General features: G+C 54.7%; 1 long non-coding RNA gene across 1 annotated transcript; it reads left to right on the forward strand.

The window, feature by feature from the left end:
- The first annotated feature begins 3,594 nt into the window (after window positions 1-3,594).
- LOC107183554 lies at window positions 3,595-7,182 on the forward strand. The gene is made up of 3 exons (XR_001514343.1): window positions 3,595-3,873; window positions 4,327-5,485; window positions 7,172-7,182. It is a non-coding gene; the product is annotated as an uncharacterized LOC107183554 (long non-coding RNA).
- Window positions 7,183-13,220: the final 6,038 nt, after the last annotated feature.

Here is a 13,220-nt window from a genome sequence, read left to right on the forward strand (position 1 = left end):
TACCCCATTCTTAAGTCACACTGAGTTCTTCCTTTACTCTTATGTCTCCTCCTCCATTAATATGTGACACTGAGCCCTTACACTACTCATGTGTCACACTGAGCCCCTACTTCACTCAGGTGTTACACCGCACCCCTCTTGTACTCCTCCTCTACCCATGTGTCTAATTGACCTCCTACTGTAGTCATGTGTCACAATGAGCTCCAACTCTACTCATGTGTCACACTGAGCTTCTCCATTCTTATGGTAGACTGAGATCTTCCTTTATCCTTATGCCACACTGAACTCCTCTACTCATATGTTGGCCTGAGTCTCTCCTCCACTCATATGCTACACTGTGCCCCTCCTCTACTCATGTTTCACACTGAGTTCTTTCTTCACTGATGTGTCACACCGAGCTCCTTGTGTTTCATAGTGAGCCCCTTCTCTACTCACATTTCGTACTAGCACATCCTCTACTTATATGTCACACTGAGCTTCTCTTCCACTCATGTGTCACATTGAGCCCCTCCTTCACTCATGTGTCACACTGAGCCCCTCCTCTACTCATCTGTCACAATAAACTCCTCCTTTGCTCATGTGTCACACTGGGCTCCTCCTTGCCTCATGTGTCACACTCAGACCCTTCTTTGTTGGTATGTCACACTGAGCCTCTCAACCACTCATGTCACACTGAACCTCTCCTCTACTTGTGTCATACTGAGCCCATCTTCCACTCACATGTCATATTGAGCCCCTTTTCCACTCATATGTCACACTGAGCTACTATTCCATTCTTATGTCCCACTGAGCTTTTCCTTCACTCTTCTGTCACTCTATTCATCTGTCACACGAACCCTCTTCTCTACGCATATATCACCTTAAGCCCCTCCTCTATTCAGCTGTCACACTGAGCCTGCCCTTCATTCATGTGTCATACTGAGATTCTCCTCTACTCATGTGTCACATTGAAATTCTTCTCAGAATCACAGAGACCTTCTTCTACTCATATGTCAACTGAAGTACTCCTCTATTCATGTATTGCACTAAGCCTCTCCTCTACCCATGTGTCACAGTGAGCTCCTCCTTCAGTCATGTGTCATACTGAGCTTCTTTACTCATGTGTCACATTAGCTCCTCCTTTGTACATATGTCATACTGAGCTCCTCCTTTCATATGTCCACTGAGCCTTTCCTGTACTCATGTGTCACACTGAGCTTCTCCTCTACTCATGTGTCCCATTGAGCTCCTCCTCTCCTCATGTGTCACACTTAGCCCCTTCTCAACTCACGTGTCATACTGATCTCTCCCTTCACTCATGTGTTATATTGAGCTCCTCCTCTACTCATGATTCACATGAGCTCCTTTTCTACTCATATATCATACTGAACTTCTCCACTCTTAGGTCACACTGAGTTCTTCCTCCACTACTGTCATGCTGAGCTCCTCCTCTGTGTCACACTGAGCTTCTACTCTACTTATGTGTCAAACTAAGCACTTACTCCACTCATATGTCACACTGAGCCCCTCCTCTACTCCTGTGTCATATTGAGCCTCTTCTCTACTCATGTGTCACACTGAGCTCTCCCACTCTACTCATTTGTCACACTGAGTTCTTCTACTTTTATTTTCAACTGAGCTCTTTCTTCACTCTTAGGTCACATTAGGCTCTTCCTCTACTCATATGCCATTCTGAGTACCTCCTCTACTTATGTCACACTGATCATCTCCTCTAATCATGCATCATATTGAACCCCTTCTCTTCTCATGTAATATTTACCCCACCCCCACTCACATGTCACACTGAGGTACTCCTATCCTCATGTGTCACACTGAGGCACTTTTCCACTCATAAGTCACACTTAGCTTCATCTCATGTGTCACAGAGACCTTCCTTTACTAATGTGTCATACTGAGCTTCTCTACTCATGTGCCACAATGATCCCTTCTTCTACATATATGTCACATTGAGCCACTCCTCCACTCATATGTCACACTAGCCAATCTTCTACTCATATGTCACAGTGAGCGTCTCCTCTACTCATGTGCCACAATGATCCCTTCCTCTACTTATATATTTGTCACCCTGAACCTCTCCTCCACTCATATGTCACACCAAGCTCCTCCTCTTCTCATGTGTCAAATTGAGCTCCTCCTCCACGGTTGTTTCATATTGAGCTTCTGCTTCAGTCATGTGTCACACTTAGCTTCACCCCCACTCATATGTCACAGTGAACCTGTCCTTTACTCATGCATCATACTAAGCTCCTCCTTCTCTCATATATCCAGTCTTTCCTGTACTCATGTTTCACACTTAGCCCCTCCTCCACTCATATGTCACACTTTGCTCCTCCTCCACTCATGTGTCATACTGAACTTGTCCTTCACTGCTATACTGAGCTCCCCCTCTACTCATGTGTCACAGTGAGCCCCTCCTCTACTCGTGTCACACTGAGCTCTTTCTCTGTTCGTATGTCTAATTGAACTCCTTTTCCATTCATATGTCACACTGAGCTCCCCCTCTACTCATGTTTTATACTGAGGCCAGCCTCTACTCACATGTCCCATTGAGCTTCTGCTCTACTCATGTACACTTCCTTCATTGATGTGTCACACTTAGCTCCTCTTCCACCCGTGTGTCACAGGGAGCTCCTCCTCTACTCATATGTCACACCGAGTTCCTCCTTTACTCATGTGTGTCACAGTGAGCCCCTCCTCTACTCATGTATCACACTGAGCTCCTCCTCTACTCACGTTTCCCATTGAGCTTCTGCTCTACTCATGTACACTTCCTTCACTGATGTGTCACACTTAGCTCCTCCTCCACTTGTGTCTCACAGCGAGCCCCCCCTCTACTCATGTGTCACACTGAGCTCCTCCTCTTCTCATGTGTGAAATTGAGCTCCTCCTCTAGTCATGTGTCACACTGGGCTCTGCCTTCACTCATTTGTCACACTGAGCCCCCCCTCTACTCGTATGTCACACTAAGCTCCTCTTCTACTCATGTGTCACACTTATTCTCTCCTACACTCATATGTCACACTGAGCTCCTCTACCAATATGACACCTTGAGCCCCTTCTCTATTCATACGTCACACTGAGCACCTCCTCTACTCATGTCAGAGTGAGCTCCTCTTCTACTCATGTGTCACACTGACCTTCTGTACACATGTGTCACATTGAGCTCCTACTCCATTCATGTTCCATATTGAACTCTTTTTTCACTGATAATGGCATACTTTGCTGCTCTTATAGTGAGCCCCTCCTCTGCTTAAATTCCTCAGTCACATGTCACAATCAGCTCCTCCTTTACTCATGTTTCACAGTTAGCTTCTCCTTCACTCATTTGCCACACTGAGCTTCTCCTGTATGTATGTGTCACATTGAGCTCCTAAACCCAATCGCTACTCATGTACCCCATTGAGCTCCTACTCTACTCACGTTTCACACTGAGCGCCTCCTTCATTGATGTGTCACACTTAGCTCCTCCTCTACTTGTGTTTCACAGTGAGCCCTTCCTCTATGCATATATCACAGTGAGCTTCTCATATGTCACAATGATCCCTTCCTCTACTTATCTGTCACACTGAGCTTCTCTTCCACTTATATGTCACACTGAGCTCTTTATCTTCTCATATGTCAAATTGAGCTCTTCCTCTACACATATGTCACACTGAGCTCTGCCTTCACTCATTTGTCACAATGAGCACCCCCTCTACTCATGTGTCATATTGAACCCCTCCTTTGCTCATTTGTCACACTGAGCTCCTCCTGTACACATGTATCACATTGAGTTCCTCCTCCATTCATGTTTTACACTGAGCTCCTCCTTCATTCATGTGTTGTACTTAGACCCTCTACTGATGTCACACTGTGCCCCTCCTCCGCTCATATGTCACACTGTGCCCCTCCTCCGCAGATGGGATGGAACAGGACAGTGAGAGATATACAGTGCCCCTCCTCTGCACATATGTCACACTGTGCCCCTCCTCCGCTCATAGGTCACACTGAGCCCCGCCTCCGCTCATAGGTCACACTGTGCCCCTCCTCTGCTCATAGGTCACATTGAGCCCCTCCTCCGCTCATAGGTCACCCTGTGCCCCTCCTCCGCTCATAGGTCACACTGAGCCCCGCCTCCGCTCATAGGTCACACTGTGCCCCTCCTCTGCTCATAGGTCACATTGAGCCCCTCCTCCGCTCATAGGTCACCCTGTGCCCCTCCTCCGCTCATAGGTCACACTGAGCCCCGCCTCCGCTCATAGGTCACACTGTGCCCCTCCTCTGCTCATAGGTCACATTGAGCCCCTCCTCCGCTCATAGGTCACACTGCCCCTCCTCCACTCATAGGTCACACTGTGCCCCTCCTCCGCTCATATGTCACACTATGCCCCTCCTCTGCTAAAATGTCACATTGACCCCCTCCTCCGCTCATATGTCACACTGTGCCCCTCCTCCGCTCATATGTCACACTGTGCCCCTCCTCCGCTCATATGTCACACTGTGCCCCTCCATTACTCAGGTGTCACACTGAGCCCATCTTCCACGCACATATACTGAGCCCCTTGTCTACTCACATGTTACACTGAGCCCCGCCTATGCTCATATGTTGCACAGAGGCCCTCTACCCATATGGCACCCTGAGCCACTCATGTGTCACACTGAGCTCTTCATGTGCCTATTGAGATTCTCCTCTGCTTGTGTATCATACTGAGCTCCCCCTCTACTCATGTGTTACACCGAGTCTCTCTTCTACTCATATGTCACTCTGAGCCCCTCCCCTACTCATGTCCCACTGAGCTCCTCCTCTACTCATGTGTTATAGTGAACTCCTTCTCTATTCATATGTCATACTGTGCTCCTCCTTTATTCTTATGTCACACTGAGCTCCTCCTCCACTTCTGTGTCTCACTGAGGCCCTCTTCTAATCATGTGACACACTGAGCTCCTACTCTACTCATGTGTCACACTATGCTTCTCCTCTATTCATGTGTCATCTGATCCCTCCTCCACTTATATGTCACACTGAGCCCTTCCTCATGTGTCACACCTAGCCCCTCCACTACTCATAGGTCACACTGACTCCTGTAAAACCCATGTGTCATACTGAGCCCTTTCCCACTTGTATGTCACATTGAGCCCCTTACACTAATATGTCACACTGAGCCCTTCCACTAATCATGTGTTGCACTGAGACTCTGTCAAACTAATGTACAACATTGATTATCTGTCAATCCTGTGGGCCATGCTGGTCCCCTCTTCTATTCATGTGTCACATAGAATCTTTTCTCCTTTCATGTTTCACATGGAGCACCTCCTGCACCCATGTGTCACAATGAACTCTTCTCTCACTTAATGTCACATGTCCCCCTCCCCATGATGTACCACATCCAATTTCTCTCCAACCCATGTGTTACACTGAGCACTCCCCCCACTCCTGTGTCATACTAAGGCTCTCACTCACTCATGTGTCACATAGAGTCTCTCCTCCTCTCCTGTCCCATGTAGAGTAGTACCTCCTTCACCACGTGTCACACTGAGCCCCCTTTCCCCCTTATGTGTCACAGGGCCCTTGAAATGCACCTGTCACATAGAGTCCCTCACTCATCTGTCTCATTCAGCACGTCCTTCATCCATGTGTAACTGAGCCCTTCACTATGTATCACACTTAGGTGTCACACTGAGTCCTTCTCCCACTCACTTGTCACATGGAGCCCCGACCCCACTCACTTGTTTCATAGATTTCCTCCTCTATCCATGTGTCATACTGAGGCCCCTCACTTATGTGTCCTGCTAAATTCCTCCCCACCCATGTGTCACATGGATCCCTTCCCCAACCCATGTGTCACACGGACCTCCTCGTCTGTGTACCCTTTCCTGCTTCCACGCCCAGTTCTCCTTAGGGCCTGTGATAGTTACTGGCCTCCGACCATGAGCCAGGCTGTGTGAATGTGGTGTTGGTGAGTGAGTTCACTGTGAGGCCCCTCACAGGGGAAGGCAGACATAGTAGGCAAGAAATATGTGCAGAAATAAAAGAAGCTCTTTTATTTTTTTTAAGACATTTTATTGGGATCTCTACAGACATATAATCCAACCACTAAAGTGCACAATTCAATAGTTTTTAATGCATGCACAGGCATGTGTGACCATGCACACATTTGACTCTAGAACATTTTCATCACCCCTATAAGAAACCCCACAGGCTTGAGCTCTCCTCCCCATGCTCCCATCCCTGCTCCCCCAACCCTAGTCAGCCCCTCATCCGCTTCCTGTCTGGGGAGACTGAGCTCCCGTGGGGCTCAATGACTCCTCACAGGCTCCCGGAAGTGCCCACTGAGCCCCACTGCAGACATAGAAGCTGAGGCAGATGGGTTGGGATCAGACCTCTGATGTCACTCACAGCTTCTGCGCCAGCATCAGCCATGCTCCCCCACTCCCCCCCATTTCTCCCACCACCTCTGCAGCCTGGCCCCTCTCCACAGTGTCCTGGGCTTCTCTTGGAAATCCAGGCCCTGGCCAGCAGAGGGAGCGGCAGGGCGAGGTGGGTTGCACCACTGTGCCACAGGTCCCCAGTGGCATGCCATGCTACCTGGGCTGGCTGTCCCTTGCTGTCGCTCCTCTAACCGCTAGCAGCAGGTATCCTACCTGCTATCATGGCGCTTGCATTGTGCTTCCTGGAGGAGGGTCGCGGCCACAGTCAGTAAGTGGGGGGTGAGAACGGCTTCATCCAGGAGTTGATGCCCAGTTATCCAGCGCCTAGATGATGCCTTTCTTCATCCCCTTCAACCAGCGCAGCCCCGGACCCTCCTCTGCACCCCTGGCTGCATGGGTCACGCCCTCACGCTTGTGCTGCCCTGCCAGTCTCTTCCCAGCATGCTCTTCTCTTTCTCTTCTGCAGCTCCCCGAGATCCTGGAGGGGTGCCTGGGGCTGGGCCATCTCTGAGACCCCATCACTGGAGGGAAAGGCTGTACCCCCAGTGGGACACTCCCCAGGGCTGGGCCCAGGGCCACCGTCTGACCTGGTGGCTAAGAGCAGACAGGCCAGATGTAGACCAGGGCTTCTCCCACCGACAGGGCTGTGTTGTGCTTTCGTAGGGAGCCCTCTGAGGGGACCCAACTCCCAGGAAAGAGGGGCAGGTGTTGGGGAGACTGTGTCCATTGTTCCCAGGACTGGGGAGGGGGTTGGGGCTCTGAGCATACTGACCCTTCGTTGCCACAAGAGGAGGGTCTCCTTGAGGGGCCTTAGCCTCTACCCAGGACTCTTCCATGACCAGGAGGCTGAGGGCCCTCACAGGCGGCTGCTTCCTCTCTCCTGGAACCCAGTCTGGAGACAGTCCCGGCTTCCCCAGGACTCCCAGCTCTGTGTCCCCTCCCTCCGGCGAAAGCTGCCAATAGGTGCCCTGCTTTCGCTCCTGTCCAGCCCTACCCAGTCTGGGTGCCCAAAGGGCGCTAGACCAGTGTCCCCCTGGGCCATGGCCTCTGTCTTTTGTGTCCCTCACTATCTCGGGTACCTGGTGGGAGGTAACCTGCGCTCATCCCCTGTGCTAGTGGCATCCTTAACCCACTAACCAGCCATGCAGCCAGCCCAGGCACGTGCGTGGGAGGAGGGCGGGGAGGACCCTTAGAGTAGGACAGGGGTCATGGCTCCCGCCTCCTTTCCTGCCCTAGCCCCCTCGCTCTCTCCTCCCCTGCCTCCTCTGCACCCCCTCTCCCGTGCCCCCTCCTCACCTTTGCAACTTTGGTTTTTCATGGCATCAGGAAGTGGTTGTTGCTTTGGGAAGACCTTCCCAAGGAGGACACAGCTTGCACAAAGGCCGGGTGACCTCGTGGGGCAGTGCGGGTGTGTGGTGTGTGCATTTGTTGGGTGAGTGGGTTGGAGCAAGACGTGTGCGTGCGTGCGTGTGTGTGTGTGTGTGTGTGTGTGTGTGTGTGTGTGACACAGAGGGAATGGAGGTGCCATCATGGAATGTTGTCAGCTCAGGACAGGCCTCTATCCCACTCAGTGATGCTTTTTGATATAAAAAGAGGAGAGGACAGTGTGTGGCAGGCGGGCCTCTCTCTTCTAAGTTTCCTTTTTGCAGAACTAAACTGACCTCTGCGGAGGCCTGGGTTCTGCTGCCGGTGGCTGTGCGATGCTGTAGGTGGAAGGCACATCAGAAACAAATCCTGTTTGTTCTGGGCGACCTTGTCAGGGGTCAGGATGAGGGCTGCTGTTTGGGTCCACCATCCCCTTTGGTGATGCCCATCAGCCAGCAGCAGGGGCCTGCTCCGTCTGTCTGTCATTTCCTCTTTCCCCCTCGAGGAGTGGGGCAGGGCTGCCCCGGTGGGCGGGGAGGGGGCTTCAAGCTTTCAGAGCTCCTGCCACACACCTCTCCCACGGAGCCCCTGATTGGACCAGTGGCCACTTGAAGGAAGGATGGGCAAATCCAGATCTGAGAGGTGAGTACCATCTGCTGCCTGAGGGTAGGGGTGGGCTGAGGTGGGAAATAGTCAACAGCCTCATCTGGGGTGGAACTCAGGGGTCCCCCTGGTCTCTCAGATGGTGTCAGAGCTCGGTGGATGCCAGAAACCTGGCGGCTGGGGAAGGTGGACATGGTGCATTGGGGCATGGTCAGGCATGGCCACTGGCTTATGTGCTGGGCACCTGTTGTCCAGAGTAATCAGACACTTGTCTTGAGTTTTTATTTTGATTTTATATTTTGTGGTGGCCATGATATCAAAGCCCAGTATGTCATTTAATATGAATTTTCTTTCTTTTTTGTTTCAGGAGTAAAAAAAGGTTTGTATTGTGTGTGTTTAACAGTTTCTAGAAAGTGGGGACCTCATCACTCAATGTCTTTGCCTTTTCAGCCGTCCTCAGCCCCGGGGGCTGCCTCTGTTCTCTGTGAGTGGGGAGAAGGCCCCTCTGGTAGGATTTGGTGGGACCCAGGGCGGCCAGGACTTCCCTGTCAGGTGGTGTAGGAGGCCATGGCCACTACTGTGCGGGCAGCCCCTCTGGTCTTCCTGTGTGTGCACGCACACGTGCGTGTCACTGTGGAAAACGTGTGCGCCATAGTGGGTATTGGGACTCCCCACTGAAGGACAGGTCTGATTGTTTGGTGACAAATTATCCCTTTGGCCTTAACTAAGGAGTGGCCCCGTTGACCCTCCTCTAGCGCTGACCTGGGCTGCAGGAACATGAGAGGCCATCCATCCACCCCCCAGCCAATCGGGACAGCCCCTCCCAAGTAGGCATGTAGGTTTGCCCTGGGGGTCCAGTCTCTGGTACCCCAAGGCCTGCCTGAACAAGACCCCGGTCCTGGGAGTGGCCTCCTCACCATGACCCCAGGCTCTGGCCCAAGAGAATTCACACCACAGGATGCGAGCCCCGGAAGAGTGTCATCTGGGAACAGATGGGATTTTAGGAGCCAAGGGCCCTTGGAGATTGTCTTGTTGCCCCTTGCACTCCCCTTCTCTCTTGCCATATCCCAATCCTGGACAAGGAAACTGAACCTGTGAGAGGGGTGTGCAGCCAACAGCCTGGGACTGGTTGGGGTGGGGACAGGCCCAGAGATAGAGCTGAGGCCCTGGCTCTAAACCTGGAGACCCTGACCATGATCTCCTGGTGATGCCATCAGGGCTAGATGCCTAGAACAGATGGACGGGTGCGTGAGGGCCAGTCACCCTTGGGGACCAGGGAGGCCGTAGGGCATGAGGCCAGTGTGGAAATGGGGAGGGTTCAGAAGTTGGGGGTCAGGAGAGGATGTGGCTTTCCTGAGGGTGAGTGGGGAGGGACAGGCTTGCCAGCGGGGTGGGAAGTCAGGACCCTGGAGAGCCCCTGACCTATGACCCTGAGGTCTGCTTGGTGACCTCAAGGGAGTGCCTTCAGGGGCAGATTCCTGTGCTGAGGGGACAGCCCTGGGTGCCAGGCACACAGGCCCAGCTGCAGCTCTGGGTCAGGCCAGAAGTGGGCCCTGTGCAGGGTGGGGCAGGGGTGCTCACTGAGGTCTGAAGCTGCTGCTGGGTGGGTGGACCCCGAGGCCAGGCAGGGGGCCCTGGGTGAGCAAGTGTGGGATGGTGGCATGAGTAAGCGCTGAGGGAGCCAGTGCCCCTCCCTCTAGCCTCCCCTCCCCCAACTCTGCACCTGTCCCGTGGGACCCTCCCCCTTCTCAGGGCTGTGCACTCTCAGAAGAGCCATTTTGCCACTTTAGGGCAGTTGAGGACCTTGGCTTTCTCCATTGGGTGTGGGACAGTCGGGGGAGAGTTAGAAACTGTGGCTCCTTGGTTCTCAAACCCTAAGTTAGGAGGCAGAGTACAACCTGCCCACCCCTCATTTCTCGTCGGGGAGGAAGGCCCAGGCCAGAGGTAGGACTTGGATTTCTGGGGTCCCTACTCTGGGTCCTCAAGAAGAGGCAGTTCCCAGTGTTCCCCCTTCCTGGATTGTGTGCCAGGCGCCAGGCAGGGCCTGTTTCAGTGGGGAGTTCCACCCTACCATCCCCCCCCCCTCCTCCATCCTGTCTGCCCCGCCCACTCTCCACCTTCAGAACAAATCACAAAGTCAGATGATCTTTTCTTCTGCTTTATTTTGGGGTAGAACGGGGGGACATGCAGGGAAGGGTCTCATCCCCGTGGCAGAAAGCGGTGGTCTGGTAGGAATACTCTCAGCCACTCAGCACAGGCTCTGTGGGGGTCACATGTCCTCAGTCTCTCTGGGAGCCCCCTGTGCTGTCAGTGCTGGGAGGGGGTTTGGGAGCCCTCAGTGTCCCGTGGAGTCAGGGGGACTCTCAAGGTTGCGAGCCCGGTAAGTACTGGTGCTATGGGACGTTCCGTGGAGCACACTGTCCAGGTAAGAGGCAGAGTCAGGGTCAGGCAGTGAGTGTGGAATGGGCTGGACCAGACTGTGGGGGTGGCTCGCTTTGCAGGGGGCGGTGGGGGTGGGATGGGGACGGCACCACAGCACGTGAAGATGTGGGCGTGGGGTCGGGTCCAGGGGAGCAGGAGCACCGGAGCTGGAGGTAGAAGTCAGTGGAGCACCCGAGGTCAGTGTCCCAGGATGGCACGAGGTGGCCATGTTGCCACTTCAGTGGGGTGGGTCTCTGGCATCTGCTTGCTTGGCTGCTTCTGCTGTGCCTGATTCCTCACCTGGCCTGGGGTCATGGGGTCATTGCTGCTCATCACTGCTTTCTCCTATCATTGATCTCACTCCCAGTGGTGGGCCTGGGACCTGGAGAATTAAGACGGAAGGAATGTGTAGCCCTGAGCTGGCTCTGGGTCTCTGATGACTGGCTAGTCTGTTAGCACTGTAGATGTTGCTGGTTGATGAGTGGAAGAGATCATGGCTCTTCTTGAGTGGGTTCCCCTTGAGTCAGGAGTGGCAGGAGGAGCGCTGGGTCCGAGCGAAGCAGACAGGCACAGGGAGGCTGAGAGGAGGTGGTGTTGGGCATCTGGCGCAGAGGAGTGGAGGGTTTGTTGCTGGTGAGGAAGTGTTCTCAGTTATGGTCCGAGTCCTCGTCATCCTCAGGGAGCTCCTCTAGCCTTGCTCCGCCCCTGGCCTGTCTGCCTCGGAGGGGGACTGGATCCTCTGCGCAGATCATGGCCAGGAAGTGGGCCAGGCTCCTGGCCGCAGGGTCCTGATGAGGCAGATTGGGTTGATCTCGGTCCCCATACAACTGTCTATACAGGAAGTCGAGGATTCCACCAGAGGCCCGTGGTGGGGCTGGAGGGGTAGGAGAGGGGTCGGCCGCCGCCGCCGCCTCCTGCATCTGGTCCTCTTTCTCTTCGTCCCCTCCCTCGTTAGCTTCCTTCACCTGGACCCCTTGTGCGCCGTCCTCCTGCACGTCGTCATCCGCCTGCGCGTCCTGCGAGGTGTCTTGCAGGCCGTCATGCAGGCCACACTGACGGTAACGTTGCAGGTCGTCTTGCAGGGCTTCTCGCAAGACGACATCACTACCGATGACGTGCAGCTCCAGGTAGTGGCTCCTCCCGTGCAGGCGGGGCTGGGATCTTTCTCTGGGAGCGACTCTGACACAAAAGCGCTCGCACAGCATTGTCCAGAACTCAGATGGGAGGGGTGGGACCCGGGAGCCCCGGGGCAGCAGGGCCCTCTGTTCGGCCTGTTCCTCAGCCCGGATGGTCACAGTGCCCACGAGAGGGGGCATCTGGGTCAGCAGCTGGGTGATGGCCCTGGCGATGCCCTGGTTTGTGAGGAGGGACGAGTCCAGAATGAGGCGCAGGGAGCGCGTGGCTGGCAGTAGTGCCACTTCCAGAGTGGGTGCGGGCAGCAGCGGGAAGTGCTGTTTCATCTTCAGTATTGCCAGCACGGCCATGGGGGCCAGGGCTTCCTTACTGATATGCAGGTCTCGGAACAAGTGCAGAAAGAGGCTCCTCATCTGGTCCATGCTGAGATGGACAAGGAGGTTGCTGAGTATTTGGTCCATTTGTAACGGAGTCAGGGCCTCTTGCTGTTGGCTCTGCCTACTTGGCTCTTCCTGGGGAGGTACATGTTCATTCTCCTTTTGTTCCTCCAGTTCTGGGAGTTGATCCCTGAGGGATCCTTCTGTGGTGACAGGACTCAGAGGCCGGGTGTCAGTGAGGGCCCATGTGTCAGTGAGGGCCCGGGTGACAGTGTGGGCTCGGGCGTCAGTGTGGGCCCGGGTGGCAGTGAGGGCCCGGGTGGCAGTGCGGGCCTGGGTGTCAGTAAGGGGCCACGTGTCAAAGCGGGTCCAGGTGTCAGTGAGGGCCCAGGTGGCAGTGCGGGCCTGGGTGTCAGTGAGGGCCCACATGTCAAAGCGGGCCCGGGTGTCAGTGAGGGCCCGGGTGTCAGTGAGGGGCCACGTGTCAGTGAGGGCCCGGGTGGCAGTGCGGGCCCGGGTGTCAGTGAGGGGCCACGTGTCAAAGCGGGCCCGGGTGTCAGTGCGGGCCCGGGTGTCAGTGAGGGCCCATGTGTCAGTGAGGGCCCGGGTGACAGTGTGGGCTCGGGCGTCAGTGTGGGCCCGGGTGGCAGTGAGGGCCCGGGTGGCAGTGCGGGCCTGGGTGTCAGTAAGGGGCCACGTGTCAAAGCGGGTCCAGGTGTCAGTGAGGGCCCAGGTGGCAGTGCGGGCCTGGGTGTCAGTGAGGGCCCACATGTCAAAGCGGGCCCGGGTGTCAGTGAGGGCCCGGGTGTCAGTGAGGGGCCACATGTCAGTGCGGGCCCAGGTGGCAGTGAGGGCCCGGGTGTCAGTGTGGGCCCGGGTGTCAGTGTGGGCCCGGGTGTCTGTGCGGACCCG

Source organism: Myotis davidii, unplaced genomic scaffold (genome assembly GCF_000327345.1).
Source record: "Myotis davidii unplaced genomic scaffold, ASM32734v1 scaffold60, whole genome shotgun sequence".
Taxonomy (NCBI): Eukaryota; Metazoa; Chordata; class Mammalia; order Chiroptera; family Vespertilionidae; genus Myotis; species Myotis davidii.